Source organism: Odontesthes bonariensis, chromosome 12 (assembly GCF_027942865.1).
Source record: "Odontesthes bonariensis isolate fOdoBon6 chromosome 12, fOdoBon6.hap1, whole genome shotgun sequence".
NCBI lineage: Eukaryota > Metazoa > Chordata > Actinopteri > Atheriniformes > Atherinopsidae > Odontesthes > Odontesthes bonariensis.
Genome location: NC_134517.1, coordinates 18293411 through 18317383, shown reverse-complemented (window position 1 = coordinate 18317383; position 23973 = coordinate 18293411).

The window sequence follows — 23973 nt, the reverse complement described above, 5'->3', positions numbered from 1 at the left end:
GTTTCTCTCCATTTGTTCCTGATTTTTTTTCTTCTCGCTGTGCCAAAGTGCTCATTCAAAGGGGATGATATTGTCGCTCTTTAATACTATGCGGACTTAATCTGATTATATAAAGTGCCCCGAGATGGGTTAGGTTGGTGCTAAATAAATTAAATTGAACTGAATGAATGATTGAAATCTTCTAACTTTATTAGCTTAATCCGGGCATTGACTACATTAGCCCAAACAAGGTAATGAGTGTGGAACTTTGCTCCAACAGATGCAGTAATTCATGAACAATAATCCCAGACATTACAATTTCGACGGTAAATTTCCTGTAATCTGTGCACAGGTGTCTTCCTTTGAGCTGTTTAGGTTGTTTGCACTCTGGTTTTTTTGGTCCCATCTCACTTTCTTCTCATTATCTGACTCAAACACGAAATGTCTTCATACACTACTCCACACTCAGTGAGTTTGGAGTAGTTTTCTCGTTCTTTTTTCCTTTTTTAAGCAAGCCTGTTGCTGCACCTGAAGCCACTGCCACTTGATTGTTACTCTATGTCAGTATAACAAGCAAAGTCAAATGTAAATAAGGTTTTATCATATTAAATGCGTGACTGAATTTTCCCAGAACAGAGAAAGTCATATTCAAAAATCCGTGTATCACCTCGAGAGCAGATTTTCATGCAATTCCATTTTTAGCAAAAATCTTGAATTATGTCAGTGTGAATGCATTATGTCCGAACCCAGTATATGAGAAAAACGTTTGCTTAAACTGAACGATTTTTTTAACTGTAGCTCAGCTGTCACAGAACTGTTTTGACCGTCATATTGTGAGTGTTGATTGCCGGCAAAGTTCAAACGCGACCACAATTTTTTGGCACAATTGAAACCTTTTAGATTCAGACATAAATTCATCACTATGTACAATAGGAAACAGAAAACTTTGATTGTAGACATGTTTGGAGGAATAAAATGTCATAAATAACACTATGAAGGATAGAGAACAAAACCCTATGTGAATACAGAAATAAACAACGAAAGGGTTGGAGTCTGTAGTGTTGGTTGAGTAGAGATTTTTGGCTCAGACTCTGAGAAAAATGAGCTTATTTCCTGTTAAAGGGGGGGAGGGTTCCTCCCTGCTGACGCCAATTGCAGCTCAAAGGAAATTGTTGGGTCTTGACCTCACTATGTTAAGTGCCCAGAGCTAACTTATGTTGTAATTTGGAATGATATACAGAAATTCAAATATTTGTGGATTTGTTTATTGCATTTTATTACATTTGAAATCACTATTATTAAAAATCCTCCCATAGTGATTTTTCTTCTCTAACCAACGACAACAAAACGATGATATTTACTGTTTTTGGAAGCTCTGGTAAACATTCACAACTCATTGAAAATTTGTCTTAAATACAATGAATGCGTTTTGTCCCGGAGGCATTACACATTATTGTTTGATGTGCAACATTTATCTGAGTGCCACGGTGGTAATGTGAGGTTCTGCTCCACAACTCTTTATCTCAAAGCCGCACGTATCTCAAACCCAAATAAACCATCCGCTCCGAGAACATTCAAGTCATCTTTCTTCCATCTGACAGTTTCTTCTTCCTCCTGCATTAGACTGTCATACGCTGAGGTGTGCACAGGTCAGCCACAACATTAAAGCCATCAGTCTAACAGCTCTGACCTGTCAGGGCACGCACCCAAGATCTCTTTGGATATCTTCTGGCATCAGGACACAAGCAGCAAATCCTTTTCATTTTGTCACAAAAAAGTAAAATGTAAATAAAAGCACAATGCGCACCAGTATTGTATTCACAGAAGAACATAAAATGTATGTATTGAATCTTGAAAGTGAGACATTTGACTATTTCGTTAAAAACACTGGCTCATCCCGAATCATCCCTGAAGCTGGGACAGCGGCAACAAAAGGCTGGAAAAGAAAGTAGGTACTTTGGGGGGGAAAAAAAGCTGGAAGAACACGTTGGAATGAAATAGGTTACTTAGGCAACAGGTCAGTAACATGACCGGGCATAAAAAGAGCACCTCAGAGATACAGAGTCTCTGTGAAGTAAAGATGAAGAGGGGTTCGGCAGTCTGCTAAAAGTTTCAGAATAATGTTTCCCATAATGAAGACATTGAATATTCCATCATCTCCAGCACATATCATGAAAAGACTCAGAGAATCTGGAGACATTGAAATCCTTGCATGGACTCGGGAATACGGTACTTCTCGAAATGATTGTCTGAGAACACAGTTCACCGTGCTGGTATTGCAGGTTTGGCCACGACCAAATGTGAACATGATTTAAAAAACGCTTCTATCGTCTCTGGGCCAAAGCTCATTTAAGATGGACTGAAGCAAAGTGAAAAACTGTTCTGTGATCAGAAACCATGGATGCAGTATCCTACAGACTAAAACGGAAAGGGACCATCCAGCTTGTCATCAGCACTCAGCTCAAAAGTCTGAATCTGTGATGCTATGGGGGTGCATTCGTGTCTGGCAACTTGCACACCTAGAAAGGCTCCATCAATGCTGAAAGGCATATACAAGTGTTACAGTAACATTTGCTCCCATTCAGATAATGCATTTTTCTGGGAAGACAATTCTAAACCACACTCTGCATCTCTTACAGCAACAGTGCTTCATACGAGGAGAGTCCTGGTGCTGGACTGGCCTGCCTGCAGTTCAGACCTTTCACCACCTGAAAACACTGGAGCATCATGAAACATGAATTCAGTAAAGACAACAAAAAAGACACGGGACTATTGAGCAGCTAGACAACATTCCTTTTCCAAAGGTCCATATGTTTACAGACTGTTGTTAAAAGGAAAGCGGATGCTACGCAGGGGTAAATATGGCCATATCTCGGCTTTTTTTTTTTTTTTTTTTTGCCAAGAATGGCTGACATCAAATTCAAGACGAGGTCATACTTTTCATGACATAGTGAAATGCTTCATTTTCAACATTAAAATATTGGTTGATGAGGTCTAAAAAACTTTTGGGGGGTCAAAGACTATGGGGCTCGTTCTGCTCTATCCCAGAAAAAAAACCCCACATCGGAATGGGGTGTTGGGACCGCAGAGGCCGGGTCAACACCTTGATTCAGTTTGAATGTTCATTGAGCCTGTTCAGAGTAGTTTTTGTGATGTGGTGGGGGTGCACTGTCCTGCTGGGGAAGCCGTCAGGGAGTGTAATTGGTCCGCAGCAATGCTGAGGTGGGTGTTGCCTGTCAAAGTGGCACAGACATGCATGCAAAGACTCAAGGTTTCCCAGCAGATCTGTAAATACCATGTAATGAGATGTTATTCACTTGACAACTGTGCAGCTATATGTGGTTTTTACATGACTCGTTGTGTCACTGCAGAGAGAAAGGATGCTATATTGCTGTGCATACTGTTATACCATATGTTGTTCAGAGCACGCTGCAGTATACTGCTCTGCTGTCTGCGTTTGGCCATGAATCACCATTTGCTCTTTCAACACATTGTTCATTTGCCTGCATGACACAAGTCTTTGTCTGCAATAGACAGCAGAGCACTTGGGATCGCAGCATTTGTTCATTAGATTGCAACACATCAGGCTTTGCATCTTTGCGTCTTTATCTTAAAAAAAAAAAAAAAGGACAACAGAGATAAACCTGCAGGGGGAGGTCATTATTCACTTGCACAGTCAGTGCGATGCCCTCCGGGGAAAAGAAAGATGTCATCGGACCCTGCAGTGACAGTCTCTCTAAAGAAAGTTGGGTTTGGAGGTGAAATCTGGAGGTCTGAAAGTTGCGAAAGTTCTGAACTGTTTTCTCTTTCACTTTTGATCGTTTCGCTTCTCTGCCATAAATGATCAGAGTGCAAATACTTTTTCTGGGATTCACTGCCAATTTTGAAAAATTTTCAAAATTTAAAATAAAAGTCTATTTGCTGTTTTTGCCCCACCAACAATTTGTTGAAACCTTATTCCATAGTAAAAGTTAGAAAATTTGAAAAGTTAATGGCGTTACAGACTGTCCCTTTGAGCATTACTTTCCCAAACGTTGAATGTTTTCCACTTGTGAAAAATATTTCTAATTGTAGAATGATGGACTACATATTTTTTTAGAAATGCCTTTATAACCCTTCCCTGATTGATGGGCAGCAACAACTTAACTTCTTAATTCCTGTAGTGAACTTCTTTTGTTATTTTATGCTTATGCTTATGTTTATGCATTTAGCAGACGCTATTATCCAAAGCGACTTACAAATAAGGATATAACATTACAGCTAACATCAAAGCTAACAATAAAGCCTCGTTTCCACTCAGCAGTCCGGTACGGGTCGGTTCAAAACGGTTCGCTTATTTCAGTGTTTCCACTACCACGAAAGCGTACCGGTCTCATGGTACCCGTTACCATTTTTGTAACCCTTCTGCTTGGGGTACCTAGCACACAGGACCGGTTCCAGGCTCTGCTCTCTGTTGTTGGTGAGGAGGCTGTGCAGCGGGAGCTCGATGGCGCTGTGCGAAACAAAAAAGTTTTCCAGCTGATTGCCGCAAAAATGGCAGAGTGGTTTCAACCGGACCGCGAGCCGGTGTCGCATTGAGCTGAAGAAGCTTGGAGGTGGTTTGAAATTATGGATGTTATTTGTTATTTGTTATTTGCTGTTATTTGCTATTTACGCTTCGCCACGCACTCCGCCCACCCCTGAGGGTCCCCTTTGTACAGTGGGAACGCAAGCTGACCCCAAAGCGACCCGACCCGTACCGGACTGCATAGTGGGAACGAGGCTTAAGGTACATAGAAGAAAACCACTAGTCAGATTCTGTCAGAGGTGAGAGGGGTGACAGTGTAGAGATAGTGCAGACATAGAGTGAAGCACAGGGTAAGTGCTAGGATAAGAGATGCTTTCTAACGAGCTGGGTCTTCAAGAGTTTCTTGAAGATAGACAGGGACGCCCCTGTTCTGGTAGCGCTCGAGAGGTCATTCCACCATCGTGGAAGGACATATGAAAAGAGTCTGGATTGTCTTAAGCGTGGTTTAGGCACTGCTAGACGACAATCCTGTGACGACCGGAGTGATCCAGTTGTGACATAAGAGCATTCAGGTAGATGGGAGCCGTTCCATTAGGGACTTTGTAGGCTAACATCAGAGACTTGAATTTGATGCGGGCGGCTATGGGTAGCCAGTGGAGTTCAATGAACAGAGGGATGACGTGTGCTCTTTTTGGCTGATCAAAGACCAGATGCGCCGACGCGTTCAGGACCATCTGCAGAGGTTTCTAAGCACAGACTGGGAGACCAGTTAGGAGAGCGTTGCAGTAGTCAAGGCAGGAGATGACCACAGCCTGCACCAGGAGCTGGGTGGCGTGTTGGGTTAGGTATGTCCTGATCTTTCTTATGTTTAGCAATGCGAAGCTGCATGATCGAGCAACGGTTTGGATGCAGATGCTGTGGTGTATGGTTGGTTTGGCTGGGAAGATAAGCAGTTCAGTTTTACTACATTAGAGACCGTGTGGTCGTCAGGTGGAAATGACAGATAGAGCTGGGTATCGTCAGCATAACATTGGTATGAGAAGCCATGTGATCGGATGATCTGGCCCAGTGAGGTGGTGTATATGGCAAAGAGAAGAGGTCCCAGTACTGAACCTTGGGGGCTTCTGCATTCAAAAGAGTTTGACCTGGTTAGTAAACAGCTTTTGCTTTGCCTGTTGAGGACACGCACATACAGACCCCTGCGCACATCAGACACAATGGACCGTACGCTCCTCTCACATGATTTCAGTCAGAGAGAGCAAAATAAGTCAACACTAAGAAGGAACACATTAAGGGCAGCTGATGCAGATGACGTCCTCTGAAATTGGAATTTCTCCTGGTAATTTATGTCCTCTGAAAACCTTTTGACCTTAAGCAGCTCCAGTGCACGCCGTTTTATATTATTTTTCCTCTGAAGGTTCCACAAAATTAACAGTGAGGAGGAAAAATTCGGAGCAGCAGGCGTCAACTCCCCCTCCCGTAATTAGAGCAATAAACACCATGTGTCTGCAACCAAATTATTTCACACCCCCATGGACACTTAAATGTACTGCTCAACACATGCATGCTAAAGCCAGCGTAATCCTGTTTTAAACATGACATGACACCTGTTATAATCACTCTGCCGTGCGCACTAAATGCCAAGAGGGATTTTCACAGATGTCATGTCTTGGATTATAGAAGCTTAATGTATGTACGCGTGTGAATGTTTCTGGGGCAACTCCACAGAAATGCCATGAGCAACCACTTTAATCTCATTTCTGCGTCTGTGTGTTGTGTGCATGCATTGTGGAGCGTATCACCATGTCTGCAAAAGCAAACATGCGGCTCCTTGTCTTGTTTTTCTTTCCCAGTCCCAAAGCCCGCCTGGCCGGCTCTCATAGTGGTTGGAGGGGGGGGGGGGTGAACCACAGCTGCTGTCTGACGTAAATGCAGCACAAACGCTCTGTGTGTGCGGTCACAGCCTCTCTGACAGCTCTAACCAGTTAATGGGTTACCTCACACTCCCTTTCTCTCCCCCCTTGAACTCACTCCTGCAGGGCTGCATCGGCAGGCTTACGGTCGAGCCTCAGCAGATGCTCGGAGACCAATGACGGTAAAAGTGGAAAGTGGCAACTGTCACCTGTTCTGTTGCCATTTAAGACTACTTAGTGCATTTACGCCTGACGTGGGCGTACAGAATCAGCTGACAGAGGCTACATAATTTAATAATGATTTACATTTCTTAAAAAATAGTGTTAATCCACCTGTGAAAGTAGTTGGATAGCTACCTCTTTTGCTTCAGAGGCTTCTCAGAAAGTAACCGTGATGTAATTGAATATTCAATTCTGGCAATGTGGCTTCATTGATAGGAATTTTAGTCCTAAAATTTACTTAGTAACACTTTGAGACTACAACACTGGATGGACTCGCCCCAAAATGCTTTCATTCATGCTTACTTTGTTTAATTTTGATAAAAATTTGAATTAAACCAGTTGATGGTGCTTACAATAGAATTGCTAGATCCGGTGTACTTTGGGTTTTTGTGGACATGTTAGCAGGCTTATTGGGGAAATTAGATTCGTTATCATTAACAGCCAAATAGCTTTTCCATTGCTGAGGACAGAGCCGCTAGCGTGACCCTTAGGCACAGCTGACGTTTACATGCATCTTGGAGAAGATGCTTTGAAAGCTGACTGCTAAGACCTCATTCTAAGGGTTATGAGTGGCCACGTGCTTTTGAAGAAGAGAAGGACAACTGACTCATCCGATGTGACTCCAGTAAAAAACACAACCAGATTTGGATACCACGGCTGTCGTTATCTGTTCGTCTTGAATAACTGCAAGCATGAAAATAAAGGACATTAAAGTGAGTGGCTCTGTGGCTATGGAGTAGGTGTCTAATAATAGGTCAGGCTGTGGGATTTACATTAAGGAGTCATTAACAGGTCGGTTCAGGTACTAAGCTATATGAAAGTGAGCAGTAAAAAGCTGCCTTGGTGAAAATATGAACTGAAAGAGGCAAGTGATCGCATCATATTGTCTAACAAAAGGGGATTTTGACTTATACTGTGTGCAGTGTAAACTGAACATTCGTGTAGCTCGGCCCAATCATTCTTCAGGACTTCTAGCCTTTTTAAAAGTTGAATTATTTTAACAGATCAACAATAAAGCAACTAACTGCAAGAGTAGCCCTTTAAGTCAGTGATGCAGAGGTGTGCACGTTCCTTCAGATTGATTTGAATGAAACACTTCCATATCATCTCAAACATAACTTCCATATCATATTGCTTCTGTCTCTATCCCTTGTAACTAACAAATGCAATTAATGCCTCGTTGACGTATTTCACCCCGACCACTGTGTCTAACAACTTTGAAGCCAAACTTGTGTTGTTGCTCTGAGGTCCGTATTCATGGCGCTGTGTGATGCAGTCAAATATAAATGCAAACCACTCTCCAGATGACTCATTTAACTGAACGCCCAACAAACACAGTCCTACACTGTTTTTGTCTATGCAGACGGCGCATCTTTAACGGGAAACATGCACTGGGTTGCAAAAATATTGTAACAATAAATTTTTTTCTTCCTCACCCAAACGTCATGTCTCATGCGAGGACCATGATGGATTGGTGCAGAGAGACCACAAAGGATTCAGTCACCTCTTGTGATCAAACCTACAAAAAAACAAAGACCACTAATGACCCTTTCCAAGGTCACATGCTGTTTTTTCCAAGGACTGTATATGTGTGCGCGGCTGCCCATTGTTTGTGCACCCATCTGTGGCTGCATCTGCTTAATTCAAGTTGCTGCACAATGGCACAATGGCTACGCTTCTCTTCTTCTATGTGAATCAAACAGGAGGAGGAAAATTGACGTGCATGCACAAAGAAGCACCGTTTTGCCGATTTGATTAGTGCGTGGTGATGTCAATTGAAAGGCTCAGTTTGGTTAGGGGGGTTGTAAACGTGCCCCTCAGACTCTGACGCAGTCTGCTGACATCATTGCCCATACCTCCTTTTGACCAAGCAGTCTGCTCACCAGTCACTCCAGTGGGGGAGGGTGAAGGGGAAGGAAAGAGGAGGAGATAATTGACAGCAAGTCTGATGCATCTGAAAAAAGGAGCTTGATTTAATGAAAGGGAGATTAAAATTAGACAAACATCAAGAAATAGGTGTGACACGTCAAAGGAGGACATCACGCAGAGGAAGAAATGTGCCATAATTTAAAAAAGAAAATGGCAGTTTGTGACTTTCAGCCACCCACCTGACCCCAGTATCCACTATATTTATACTGTCAATTAGGCAGGAAAATAATTCCCCCACCTTCTTTTAAATACCTGAAGAGCATCATTAAGGCTACAGGAATGCCATCATGAGCGCGACACTAATTATACACAGGGGAGGTTCAAACTGAGATAATCACACTGTGGGTGGCCTGGATATCAAAAAAGAGTAGGAAACATCCCTAGAAAGCTGCATATGCTGCATTATATCCAGCTGACCTCATATGGATAGAGGTGGTAGTGACTGGAAGAGTATGCAAGTATTGAAAAAAACAACACAAAGGAGAGAAATATGCAGCATCCATTTAATGCTGATTGTTAATCATTTAATCTTAAACTTATCCTGAACTGGAGTCTGGCAGCTCTCTTATCACCGCTGCTGCTGCTAAAAATGGCTTAAGGTTTGGCAGTTGATCGTGCACTTTAAGCTGGTTGAGCAGATGCTGCTGCACAGTGTGGCAGGTGACTCCTTGTGGTTCTATTTTTCCCTGCTCGAAGTGTCTGACATTTACTGGCTGAAAAGAAGGTAGAGGAAGAAGATAAACCGACGAGGGTGTGGGAGGGGTGATAGACGAAGAAAACACCGGGGGGTGTCTTTGTGCTACAGTTAATCTGAGGTTAATCATTAAAGTGGGTGGTCGGGTGTAGGTTGAAGAGAACAGGTCGTGTTGGACGAGGAACAGAGAGGGAAATCGGTGCCAAACAGCCGTTTGGCTGCTTTTATCTTGCAGCAGCCATAGCAACAAAATCAACCACAATGCTAAACACCCAAATAGAAACGAGCCCTTAAACCTCCTATGTGCTGGTGTAGCTGAAATGTCGGGCTGCAAATGGACACAACCAGTGAGCCAGTCAGTTAGGCCAAATGTGAAAGAAAATGGTTGTTCATCGATCAACACTCATGTTCGCAGTTCATGATGCCAAAAAAACTGCAGCAAAAGCTGAGACTGCACAGTTACTAAACACGTGCAATGCATGCATATGTCCACTTGTCCACAGTGTCACGATCCAACTGGGAGATGATCACGTGTCCTAATGTGTCAGGCAGCGTTTTGTAACTGTCTAAGAATGTGTTTTGTAACATGTAGACCCAATCATTCCATCTCTCATAATATACTTTCAATTCTCAACCCTCACCGTTTGCGGGTGAGAGTTCAGAAGAAAAGCAAGAAGAGAGAGGGGCCGGAAATGTATTATGACAACATAACATTGTGCAGGACGAGACTGAAATCAGTGGGCTGTTGCGCAAAAAATGTTTGGTGTTTTAAAAGTCTGTGCATTGGTGCCTCCCTCCGTCCCCTCTTGCCTCTATGTATGCACTTGAAATGTGGATGTGGAAAGTGGATGTCATCATATAGGAATAGTTATGGAAATAAAGGACGTCAACATGGAACATATCTGAATTCAATCTGCATATGTACAGACACGGCTTTGTACCACAAAGGCCAGTCAACATGAATCTTTTTTTCTTTTTTTAAATGATCTTTGTAGCCTGCCTTCCCCAAAAAGATCTAATATCGTAGTTTTATATCACGCCCAGCAGACGGGCGATATCTTTGATGGAAATTGACTCAAAGTCCAACCCCAACACTCAGATCATTAACCTAACCTCAACCTGCAACCATGTGTTGAAATTTAATGACTTACTGCCTCCATACAGTGACTCTGAATGTTTCCAGCAAACAAGGGTAGTAGACACAACCAAACCCAAAAGCAGCATTATTCACGCGCTGGTGTTTTTAGTACATTGTGTTCTACATTATTTGCCCTCAGAATGTGCAGCTTGATCCCATAAATCAGAGCGATCTCACTGAGCACACCACAGCGAAATGAAATTTTGAGAAATGTATTTGAGACTCAGTGATCCCGCATTCCTGCGACTCCACAGGAAGTTTCTGGATTTATCGTTCTGGAACATAAGAATCACTGGCTTACAAGCAAAGAGAAGCAAACAATGTGCTATGCTCTCACTGCGGTGCGTGTGTTTGTGTGTGTGTGCGTGTACAGTGAATGCAGCAGTCATTTCTTCGGAAAATAAGGAAGGAACTCAAGGCGAAAGATTTGTGAGAAGTCCAAGACAATGAGTTTCTGTTTAGCTGTCTCTATTAACCAAAACTATGGCAGTAAATAACTGAATGATTATTCTTGGGTTGAACAAACAACAATACATAACAGAGGCAATCTAAAGACAAATTAGTCTGTTAAATTTAATTGCCGGGTAACACTATGCTATTGTGACACGGTCCTTTCATAAAAAAACTGAACCTATAGGTTTCACAAAGTCACTTGAACGTGACAGAGCCCTCTATTTATTTATGCTGTGAGCACTCTCTGCTTATTGCACTTCTGCTTAGATGTTAAACTGCATTTCGTTGCTCTGTACCTGTACATGTGTAATGACAATAAAGTTGAATCTAATCTGGCGTCCACACTAATTACATCAGTAGGTTAATTACAGAGCGATAGCGCTGGTGTAAGTTTCTAGTTCTGCAGGTGAGGTCTTCAGAACTGCACTGATCTACACGCACAAGTGCAACAATCCAAGTTAAGAAATTATCAAAGCAGTATACCAGCAGTGCAAATATAGAGTCACTGACAGGCAGAGCTGTTAATCAATTCAATTTAATTTCAATTCAATTTATTCATTTATAAAGAACCTTTCATACAGAATGTAACACAAAGTGCTTAACATAAAAACAGTTTTAACACGTTAAAAACACAGGTCTTTACACACTCGAATATTGACCTAGCAAATGTTAAAAAGCACCCCCGATCATCCTAATCTCTCTCACATGCACTCATGTACACACACACACACACACACACACACACACAATAAGAACACCCCCCCCCCCCCGTTTGACCTATAGTTTCTGTCTCTTCAACTGAATAAAGATATAAAAGTGAACATGTGGCCTGACGCTGCTGTGAGGAAACGATATCTTGGGGATCCGTCCACGCCAGGAGCCCACCCATCCATTTCCACAGAGGCCTGGAAATCACTGGAAATCCCAGATCAGGACAGTCCGGTGTCTACACCACAGCCATAGGGTTGCAGTGCAAGACCCCCTAGTCACAAAGACAAAGATACCGTGGCAACGACCTTGCAGACCGAGGAGGAAGAACCCCCAAGATGGAGGATCCCCATGAGGAAAACACTGGAGTCTAAAAATGTTGGACAATAAGACCAAATAAAAGCAACAGGTATAAAATATCAATTTAAACAATAATAAATCAACTGATCATCAGCCTGTAATTGACCAACTAGTTAGGACATATAAGCGTGAACCTGACTATTTGTTTAGGTAAAACATTTAAGGGCTCTTATACACCAAGCTAACAATTGGCCTTTTAGCCAGCTGGAAACATCTGCCAACACCCTTCTCTCTTGTCTTTTCGGTGCGTAATGCACTGCTGACCTTGTAGGACCCCGTCGGGGTTCCTTTCAGACAAGAGCGATCAGTCCAAATGGCAGGTCAGCGAAGTGAATTCACTCTGTGGCAAGTTACGGCAACTTTAACTGTATTTATTTGGTGCATAAATGCTTTAGAGATGGTTTAGATTTTATTTAGCTGGGGTTGTGTGACGTACTGGTGAGTAATTTTAGTACCTGGCATGCGGTAGGCAGCAGTCAGAGCGCTCTTTATTTGGAGAAGCTGGGAGCAATTCTTTTTCTCCATCTAGAACAATTCAAAACTCAAAGATTTCAAAGCAGCTCAGCAAATGCAACATTGTACATTTCTTTACAATGCATCACTTTTGCATGAGGCCGTCGTCTACTTTGTCACTATTTTCTTAACCGAACAATGTCCGTGTCGCTCCAAGTACTGCGTGCACTGCCTACCGTATCCTGCCTCTGATCAGCTGAGACCACCAAAAGTTTTATCAGACGTGTTGGATATCTTCCTCCTGCGCATTGCTTCTGCAAAGATTTACAACATGGTGCGTCTTTGTGCTTTTCCAGGTTGCTTCAATAAAGCGACATCCTGGTCACTATATAGTTTTTACTCATTTCTACTGTCTCATAGTTGTTGTCTTGGGATTACAACGGTGGAACTGACTCACAGTTGATCCTACAGACCATGAACACTAACCACTTGACACGAGCTCTGCCTTCCCTTTTTTGGCTTGGATGCAAAAGAAGACCCCCCCCCCTCCCCTCGCTTCTCTGGTCTGGAAGCTACTGCACTCACATGGCTGGACCAGGCGAACACGCAGATGTCCTCTGCGTCATTTCTGTCTCACAGACACCCTCCTTCCCCCAGCTTAGGTCTCTTAATCCTCATTTAGCTGTACTTTTCTCTGACAGACTTCGCTCAAACTCCCCACCACTGACTCAAAAACACACTGTGTTTCTTTATTCTTTTTTTTTTTGTTGTTGGTTGCTCCGTATGTTTTGTTTTTTTTTCCTGCTCAACCTGTTGCCCCGTCTGCCCTCAATCGGCAGCTGCAGAAGCAGACGATGGAGGTCAGGTGGGAGAAATTAAGAAAACAAAATGAGGAAATGAGTAAAGTGGGTTACAACTCAATACAACTCAATAATTTAGGGTTTAGAGACTATATGGAAAGTCCAAGGAATGCAGGCCAGCTGAGGTTATCTGTGCAACGTCAAGTGACTGGCAATATGTCTCTGGATGGTTTCTTCTTTTATAAGCCATTAGCCACTTGTTTTGCCCTCTGTTCATTTGTGTGTTTAGTTTTCTCCTTTTTCTGCTTGCTCTGGTGAGTTTAGAACTGTTATCCGTTTAGGGGCCAGCTGAGAGGCCATATGGACATTTAGCAAAAAGATCAGGAGCACAAGATGCAGCACCACCTGGAGGGATAAAACTTTCAACGTTCTCTCCATCTGGACTGTTGCAGTGTCACTTCTGAGCCACACATGTCCTGTGCAAATAAATGATGGCGGAGCCCGCACGTGCTGCATGCAGCACATACTAATGCTGTTAGACGGAGCTGCTCGCAGGGGATGAATCCTCTGTTGATGACCTGTAGATGACATTCGTCCCACATGCCTTTCTTCTGTTTTTTAAATGTCCCATAATCCATTTCATCATGAGCAGCATAGCTCATTAAATCCTGCGTTAGGCCACATTATGTATATGTGTCACTGTGACAGTGCTGCACTGAATGCTGCATGTAGGTCTGAATGGAGTGATGACAGAAAGACTTACTCTCTGTTTTTGGAGCAGCCAAATAAGGGCAATGCATCACCAACCCCCCCTTTCTTTTCTAAGCCACTGCCACTTTTGTAAAAACCTCTCTTTTCCCTCCCACTTTTATTCTTTAAAATTTTATCTAATCGTTGACTCTAGCTGTCACTGTGCTGGATTTACTCCCCTTGTCAAGCTCACTGTCACCTCTCTGGGTACCCCCACACACCCTTCTCCTGCCACCCTCAGCTCTGGATAATAGCCTGATCTGCTGTATGACGCACATTGCTCTGTCTCCTGAGGGGGTTTTGCGCACACAAGCATTCATAAAGGCTCTGTGAGTGGCCTGGTGTGCAGATACAAGCGCTGGCCAGGTATTTACGTCTCGAGATAACTGATACCACAGGATTACTGTATCAGCTGCTCGGCTGTTTGTACAATAGACTGCACATTCTTGAGCAGAAAAGGCTTTTGTTCCTGTTATGAATAGTGATCATACAAACAGATTGCATAGCCACCAGGTATCGGGGCCTGAAGATCAGTTTACCTTTATCCTTTTTGTCGGGTTTGACCTTTTTATTGCCGCAAGGACGAATATAAAGCTGAACACAAACTGGAGCTCTTACATCAAATTGTCCGGAACACGAGGTTCAGTTCAGAGATTGTGGCAAAGCTGCCATGTCTAACACAGAAATTAAATCCAAATGATACTAAAACAATCAACTGGGGCTAAAAGAGAAAAAAAAAGTAATGTTTTGTTTTTGTGGTTCCAGCTGGAACATTTTAATATGTATTAAAGTGTACCATTTGCTTATGTGCTAAGCGTAACGGTTACGCTAATGCTCCTTCAATAATTGCATTTGCTGCTATGGACAACTGCAGACACACAGTTGTTCTTACTGGGTCTGCTTGGTTATAAATTGCCAGCCGCAGAGCATGTTTATGAGACACTAGAAAAAAAGCTAAATATTGTGTTAGTCTGACGAAAACCAGACTTTTAAAATGCATGTCAACATGTTAGTCTGACCAAAACCATACAAAACGGAGCTTCTCAAAACTGAACTAACCCACTCAGATAATGATATTAGGGATCAAATAACTCTGCATGTATATGCTTAATTAAACTCAAATAGGCCTTCATGCTCTGTAGATGCTCCAAAGTGTTCGTCCAGAACGCCAAAGAACCAGAACCCCTTTACAACTACGACAAAGAATCACCACAAGAATCTTTTTGTCCAAAAAAAATAGTAAAGCTTAAGTATATGAAGATACAGCCAGTTTCCCAAAAAAAAAAAGCTGCTTTTATTCACACGTTTTTCTGCTTCTTTTGTCAGACTGCTAAACACGTCAGAAATTTGGACTGAAAATCATCCCATTTTGAAGATGTGTTAACTGGCAGTCACTTTAAGCATTTTCAGACAGTCCGAATCACAATTCGTGTAACTTAAAAACGATGTCTGTGCAGTGAATTCAGCTACACTTGCATGTTTTCACAAGACAACAGAATTTCTTTTTTCACACAGCGTATAGCTGGTCATACTTCAGTTAATGAATTGATTTCGCTTTTGTGCATGCATGTTTACTGTTACGAGGCTTGTGGCCCACTTAAATAGCCAGGTCAAACTCTCCCTGTAGCTAGACTCAACTGTGTATGTAACCATGCCGATACTTTGTCCAGAGCCAAATAGACTCTTGCATACTCACAGACACACAAGTCGTAAAAACCTCTGTTCCAGAGACAGTCGTACATTTTTCCCCAACTGTTCCACCAAAAGTGGTTCCCCTCAAGACGCCATTGCTGCGTCCTGGACTTAGTGTCACCAAAAGACGATTGTGACTAATTCGAAGACCTGGATTTGTATGTCATGCTCAGCTGGGTGCACAGATGAGAGATCCATGTCTTACAATGAACGCCCACTGTAAACTGCGCGTGCAGTTTTGTCACAAAACATCTCTCATCCAATAGGAAGGAATTGCGCCAGTGTGTCAGACTCCCACAAGAGAGAATTCCCACTCACCAATCAGTGGTTCACAATGTTTTTATGTCGGCATTTTCAATTGGCTCAGCCAGTGAGGAACTGCTGAGGTAGTAGGGAACTAATAAAGGTACTGGTTGCTAGGTACTATCTATAAAAAAAAAAATAAAAAAAAAACTGTAGAGTTGAGTGGCACTATGTTATAGAAAAGAGCCAATAACCTAGCTACAACAAAGGCACCTGATGGGCTATAAAGAGCTTTATGTGATGATTGTAAAGTGTTGGGACTTCATTCATTCCTCATTATTCATCAAACTTTACCTACCCTCTGAGCCATATTTCCTCCAGCCATTGTTATTCCACTCTGGAGGTTTTTTTTTAACTATGCTGCACAGTTTTCATTTTGTTACCCTTCAAGGTAATTGAAAACATATTAGCACTGTACACATGATATGGGGTATTTTGATAACAAAGGGTATTTTCTTGTTACTTGCATGTCTATCCAGTTTTGGGGCCTAAAACCAAACCTTTTGGTTACAAGGTGAAGATTTTCACTCAGTTACACAGTTACGTGCACAGTCAAGTCGAGACACTTTCATAGCTCAATTTTTTTAACTGGACTACCATCATTGTCCCAGTGCATGTGCACAGGAGAGGAATTGAGTAATTGACTGAAGTCTTGCTGTGGACTGTGTAAGCAAACTATCCGGACATTCTGCCGCCGGCAACTTTCTCGGTGGGAGATTGTTGTACATCTGAGCATAGCTGAATTGTCTACGATGATTGTTGTCTTTAAGTTACTCGAATGGTGATTTCATGATGTTGCAGATATAAAATCCGGATTTTATGAGAGCAGAGCGACAGTCTGGAAATGCTTGACGCGACCACGAGTCGACACGTTGTCTTTGTGAGCTACTTCAGTCCCAATTTCTGACCCGTTTAGCAGTCCGGTAAAAAGAAAGTGAAAAATAAGTGAAAGACAGCAGCTTTGTCAAGAATTCGAATGTGTCAAAATTACCTTAAACTTTAGTTTTTATTAAAAAAAGAGGCAAAGGATGGAACTTTGGAGCATGTGTAGAGTGAAAAGCCCATTTGAGGCTTGTTCAGCGTACCCATGGAGGAGAGATTTGATCCCCAATCATTTTAAGATGTGTGTTAGTTGTGTTTTGAGAAGCTTGATTTTGTATGATTTCCGTCAGACTAATTAGGTCAGACTAGCTCACAATGGGATATAGTTATATTGCAAGCATTTCGTTTGGACCTTGTAGACCATATTGTAATTTATAATCTGGGAACTCATGACAAAAAGCCTCTTTTGAGAACCTAAAGAAAACTATGGCTATTGCTTAGCATGTTCCTGTACGTGGGCATGACGTGAGTGTTACTCACATTAGTGAAGTTCTGCCACTGCACGAAAACATCCAGCTAATCGCCTTAATTTATTTTCCATAGAATAGATCACAAACTGTCAGGAAATATTCTACTCAACCGTGCTGCAGCGCATCTTTGTGTCAAAGATGATTAACATTGTGAACATGAATCATCTGACTGTCTGACTGACATGATTTCAGAATTCAGTCCACATGCCCTTAAATCTCTGAGGAATTTGCTTTTATGTGAGCTGAGACATCTGTGAGGCCCTCATCAGTGAAACAGTTTGTTTGAGGGGAGTTGGTGCTGGACCTCCTGGATGATAGCTTGACGCACAAGCTCACGAGGATGGCCTCTGCCTGCCAAAGTCAACAAGTGTGGACAGAACAGCGTTAATTGCCAATGAAGAATGGAAGCACTGTGCTCCACAAGACACAATGACACCAAATGATCGGACAAAGAAGCTTTTCACTGGCTGTCGGAGTTTGCAAAAGCAAGAAACAAAATAAATGGAGAAATGGGTTGAGGTCAGCGAGTGGAACATCATATGTGGATGTCTGTAAATGGTGTATGTATACATGTGCTTTGAAATGATGTGTAATGTTGTACGGGCACTATATGAATTCTAATTCAGTATCTTAATGAGGAATTAAATCCAGTTTATGAAAGACAGACAAAACTGCATCATTACCCATGAGGAGACCTCAGATAAATTTGTTTTGCTGCTTGTCCGAGAGATTTGTTGACCAGTGTGTATGAGAGGAACAGTGTTTCTATTGTGCTTTAGAAAGTTAGTTGTGAAAGCTAGCATCGTCAGGAAAAATAAAAACAGCAATAACTACGCCTGTGGCATTCTAAGCATTAAACTGAAGATGTAACTTTGTAAGCAGTAAGGAGAATAAAGTGCGTTTTTTGCTCCTCTCTCGTTCTTTTCAAACCTTTTCACACTTTCTATCAGTTAAATTTTTCCTGGCCGTGGAAACTTACAACGTTATAACTAAAATCCACAATTTGGTCATAAACAACAAAGTCTGTTCACTCTTTGAATTGCCATCTTTCCACTTTGTCCTCGGCGTGTTTGTGTTATTATAATCCTTCTTCCCCACTGGTTTTTTGTGGTTGTCCATATCCTGTGATGGAAATGTCATCAACACGCAGCTTCATGCAGGGACTTTTCAAAATAATAAAACCTTTTCCACTCATACGTGGATTCATACTGTTATACTGCTACTACTGTATGACATTCACGGCTATCAATCAAAAAGGATTCTGGCTTCATCTGACAATGCTAAACATCATCTGGAAGGTTCCCAGTAAATATCAACCTGTACAAGTTGCTGGTGATGATGGATGCATCAGATGATGCTGAAAGCAGACTTAAAGACACGCACTAAAATGTGTCACAGGAAGCAGCTGCATATCAGCAGACAACAGCACAAGATGAGTAAAAGACACATCGCACATTTTTGAGCTATTTCTGCTTTTTTTGGCCGTACCTCAGGTTTGTCAACTGTCATGACTTGTCACTAAAAAGCAAAAAAGCAATGTGTGGTTTTGTACTATATGTGACCAATCACCACTTTGGTTTCTAATGTGTAAAACAGTAATGAAACAGAAATTTAAAACAAACAAACAAACAAAAAAAAAACATCATCTTAAAGTGAAGTTACATGAAAACAGATGTTTAGGACTGGAGTTGATCTCTTTCTCCCACTCTGATTGTGGAACGGTCAGTTCGTGGCTGTTAAGGAAATCCTGTGACACCGTTACTCTGTTCGGTAATTTCCATGTTCTGTTAACTAAGTAAAATGGTTCAGATAAGTGCATGGAATTACCTTACATCTGCTATGGTGTTTGAATCTCTTTAAAAGATCATCAAACTCTGTCTCTGTCCTTAAAATGATGTATTTCATGTGTGAGATGAACATTTTGTGGCACATGATTACATCTAATAATACCAAAGAAATATGAAATTGGAAATTATGGAAAGAAAACAAAAAGAGACAAGAAAATGTGTCACTATTAACACGCTACCTATTCGCAAATTTATTCAAGACCATAACATATGTTGTCATTTTTTATGCTGTTGACACTCAGCTGTACGTGCCGATAAAACCTATCTGACATTAAAACCGGGCTGCCCCGATATAAACTTGTTTACTCCCCCAGATTTTTTCAGTCTTGTTGGGTCTTATCTTGACAGTCTATCAAATAATATCGCCCAGGCTGCTATGAATATGAGTTAGCTCTGTTTTGATGCTCAAGTCAGACATGACTTTCATTCTTTTTTTTTTCAGCTCAAGACACTCTAAAAAAATCAAGCCATTTCTTTCACCTGCTGACTTGTAAAAAGATTTGCAGCCATTCGCCACTGCTCCCTCCAATTTATTCAAGATGCTACAGTTAGACATATTACCGGTACAAAAAAGGCATGAATACATCATGTCATGCCTGCTGTGTCTGGGCCCTGCCGCTGCCCTGCCATTGTCGGATTCCATCGGCTTTTTTCTTTGTAGAATTGCTGTCATGGCTGTTGGTGAAATAACTCAATCCGATTGGCTGTTCAGCACAACAAATGAGCACACGACAGGCTAGTTGGCAGTGACGACAGATAGCTAATGGCTATAATAACATGTCGCACACACTCTTCATTTATCACCCTCCTTTGTCCAAAAGAAGCAATGTGCTCACGACAACACATCCATCTGGAAAGAAGAAACTGAAGACCAACTAGTAACCCCGTCTCAAGGGTAACCAGCACCATGTGATGTCATGGAAATACATCTCTATAAAACTTTTCTCTTTGCGAATACGTTTGTCACTGTCTGATATATGTATTGCACATTTTCATCGTAGTCTTGTGAGCATCCATCTGACCTCACTCACCGTATCTCTTCTTGTAAAGCCCTTTGTAACATTGTTAAGACAAGTGTTATACAAGTAATACTTTAGAGGCCAAGCACTTAAGAGGACGACAGCACAGACAACAATGAATAGTGGAAATACTAACTCATTTGACTGTTGAGGACACAGAATGGCCTCTTCCATGGCACGGCACAGCCATGCTTTATAATCTTTAGGCTAGGAACAAATTAACTGTTGTGAGAGGTAACAAAATCATAGCCTAGGTTGTGATTTATTTCCAAAGTAACAATTGCACAATCCATCAACTTAATTTGTTGCTTACAAAAGAGGACAACAATGTCACATTTTAAAGAAGATACAAATAGCAGTTTAGGAACATGCTGTCCTGAAATCTACCACAGCAATACAAGGCAGCACACGCAGCCCACCCGGTAACAGCTGGGGTGACATCACACTTTGAGTTGGGCTGTGTGACACACAAGTCGGTGCAGTCAGTGGTGAGAGGTCTCTGAGGGGACATTTTATGTGTAAAACCAGTAGAAAAACAAAGCAAACATTTCTACAGCTGAGCTTTTCACCACACCCATGATAAAAAGCTGGATTTTTTTTTTCACCCACAGTGTAAGGTTTAATCTTGTTTTGTAGAAACACATCTTACCATAAAAGAATTTGCTCCTGTCTTGTGATCCCAACCTTCAAGTCCCGATAGGCCTTGAGAGGCATTACTTTTAAAGAGCAGACAGGGAACACTGGATTTCATTAGATCTGGTTGATAGACATAATTACACCAAACCTGGTTAACAGAAGTGAATGCTTGATCTCCACTTTGAAGTTATCGCATCTTTCATCCTCTTTGAAGAGCGCATTCTAGTCGTTGTCCACGTTTTCATTGATTTGGACAGCGGTGAGTTAGTTTGAGCACTCGTGAGAACATGCAACCTAAATACCAGAGCTTGTTGCAAACAGATCAAAGTCTTGAGTCATCAGAACTTGTGGTGCAATTTCTGTTAACTTTTAGATTGACCTCTTAGGGGACCATTGTGCAATTTTTCTTGTCAAAATTACATCAGAAGCCCAAAAAGAAAAGAAAAAAGAGGAAGAGGAAGAAAGAAACAATGTGGAAATGTCTCAGCAGCAACACAGCCAGCAGTGAAACATGCTCCAGGAGTCAGACGTTTCTAATCAACACTGAGAACTCAGCTCAACCCCTCATTTAATTTCTTTACAGATATTTACAGATGTATTCTGCAGATAATCTCAACGAAATAGCCAAGAAATACGTCCAATCAAGCAGATTAGGAAGCAGGTGACAAAACGGTCGCATGGGGCCATGCGTGTGTCTGTTTTATGGCTGTTTTTGTGAGAAAGAAAAGACCAGAAGTGAGGATGACACAGTAAAGAGAGGGAGTCACTCCTGCCATTTCCAGGAATGTGAAGCTGCACCTGTGACTAATTTGTGCTGAGTGCTTGTTTAACGCATTTGTATGCTCCACTGGACTTCTTATCTTTTGATGCCGCTAATTTAAAAAGCAAAAAAAGCAATTTGTGGTTTTGTACTCCATGTGACCATCACCACTTTGGTTTCTAATGTGTAAAACAGTAATGAAACAGAAATTAGATTAGAAAAAAAAAACATTATCTCCAAGTGAAGTTACATGAAAACAGATGTTTAGGACTGGAGTTGATCTTTGTCTCCCACCCGGCAGCTGGGTGTGTAGCATCATCCTCCAACCTCTCCAGGCCCCAAATGCCAACCTTTTTCACCTGTTGATTGTGGAGCAACGGTCAGTTCGTGGCTGTTAAGGAAATCCTGTGACACCGTTACTCTGTTCGGTAATTTCCATGTTCTGTTAACTAAGTAAAATGGTTCAGATAAGTGCATGGAATTACCTTACATCTGCTATGGTGTTTGAATCTCTTTAAAAGATCATCAAACTCTGTCTCTGTCCTTAAAATTATGTATTTCATGTGTGAGATGCACATGATTGCATCTAATAATACCAAAGAAACACAAAATTGGAAATGATGGAAAGAAAAGCAGAAGGAAACAAAAAGAGACAAGAAAATGTGTTATTAAAAATGAGAAAGGAAGTTACATAGTAAATTACATATTTGTATATATAGATATAAATGTATATGTGTACATGTATGTGTATGTATGCATGTATGTATATATACACATCAATATTATTTTTGTCCAGGCAAGCATTTTAGTGTTGTTTCTGAAATGATCTGTCAGTACTAAATGTCTGACAATGGATACCTCACAACCACTGACGTACACTGGACATGTGCATGTGATGTAAACAGGAAACAGAGGGTTTGTTGCTTAGTCATGCGGACACATGATAGGGGGGCTAAGGAATAAGGGAAGGTCATGTATTGACCGATAAGATCCAATCAAGCAGCAAACCAGGGTGCCTGCGTCAATGTGTATGCTTTTCCTTGTTTTCACATTCCATGCTGGAGGGACATCTCTAAAAGATGCATCGGCCCGAAAACAGCGTTTGCAATTAGGGCAAAAGGCCAGAACGTAGGCCGTGTATTGTTGTTAAATTGCCATGTGTCGACACATTGGTCATCAAAAAAATTCAAGGCCTCGGTCTTAGCCCAATATTTTGCATTCAGCAGTTTTAGAAATGCATGCAGACAGAGTATAGGATAAGTGACCTTGCGCCGTGAAGTAGAGTCGTTTCATGCTTCGTCAGTTTGACTCAGGAAATACTCTGACTTGGTTTGCTCTGCCCACAAACAGGAAGCGCAGCAACTGCAACATGCAAGTGAGCCACAAATTCAAATGGCAGCAGGTAGAGACATTTGGTTACGAATACAGTGAGATGAGGAGCAGAGTGGGCTGCGTGGTTTTGTTGTGAGCGTGCATCAAAAATATTGTCTGACCTTTGAGTCGGGACATTTTGCATGTGATTTGCATTCCTTTAACATTTGTGGGAGGGTAGAGCGAGTCTGTACTGAGTTTGCTGTTTGCAATTTACACTGACTTTTATGCTGTGCACGCCATGAAATGTTGCACCATAGTTTTCGTCTCTTATTTGGTTTGCTTGTGCTCGCTGCCTCTTTGCAGGCCAGAGAGAGCAGGCATCTTTTGGCAGCTTTGTCTCTGGACATCATGTTAATGTTCCCGATTTGATAATCAGAGGAGGTTTGCCAAGCAACAACACAAACACGCACAAACACCAGCTTTAATTTGCAGTGAATATGTCCTGTGTTCCCTGCTATTGTACTGAATACAAAATGGCACCACCAGAGGAAAATCCCCAGTAAGCTTTAAGCTGCAGCTCAGTGAGAAGTAAAGGAGAAGGAAGGCGCACACCCTCAGTACTGAAAATCAGCAGGGTACAGCTGATGTTGGGTGCATCATATCCAAGGACTTTTTTGATGTCACAAACTATCTAGAGGCATATCTATCATATCTATCATTTTACTGGCACAGTTAGTCAAGTATACCCATCCTCTTACACCATCATCAACATGATCACCTCAAAGAAAGCTCATGGAAAAAAGCTTTGCTTTTTTTTTTACCTCTAATTCTGCTATTAAGTAAGATACCAATCTGTTATAAGGCATTACCAGCATTTAGACCGGCATCAGAGCAACAGCATTCATATCTGTCACAGGGATTTGTCTCTTATTTCCGAGCACAATAATAGTTTCATGACCCCAAAGATCTTTTTGGTGACCCCACCATTCCACCCTGCCCCCCAGGAGGCTTCTGACCCCGACAAATCGGGAAGCACTGAGCTGAGCGAACGTGCAAGCTACATTTAAAGCAGTCAAAGTAATCTCCTAATGGTGAACACGTGAAGTGCGACGTTACACTTCTTGTCAGAACTAAATTCAATTTC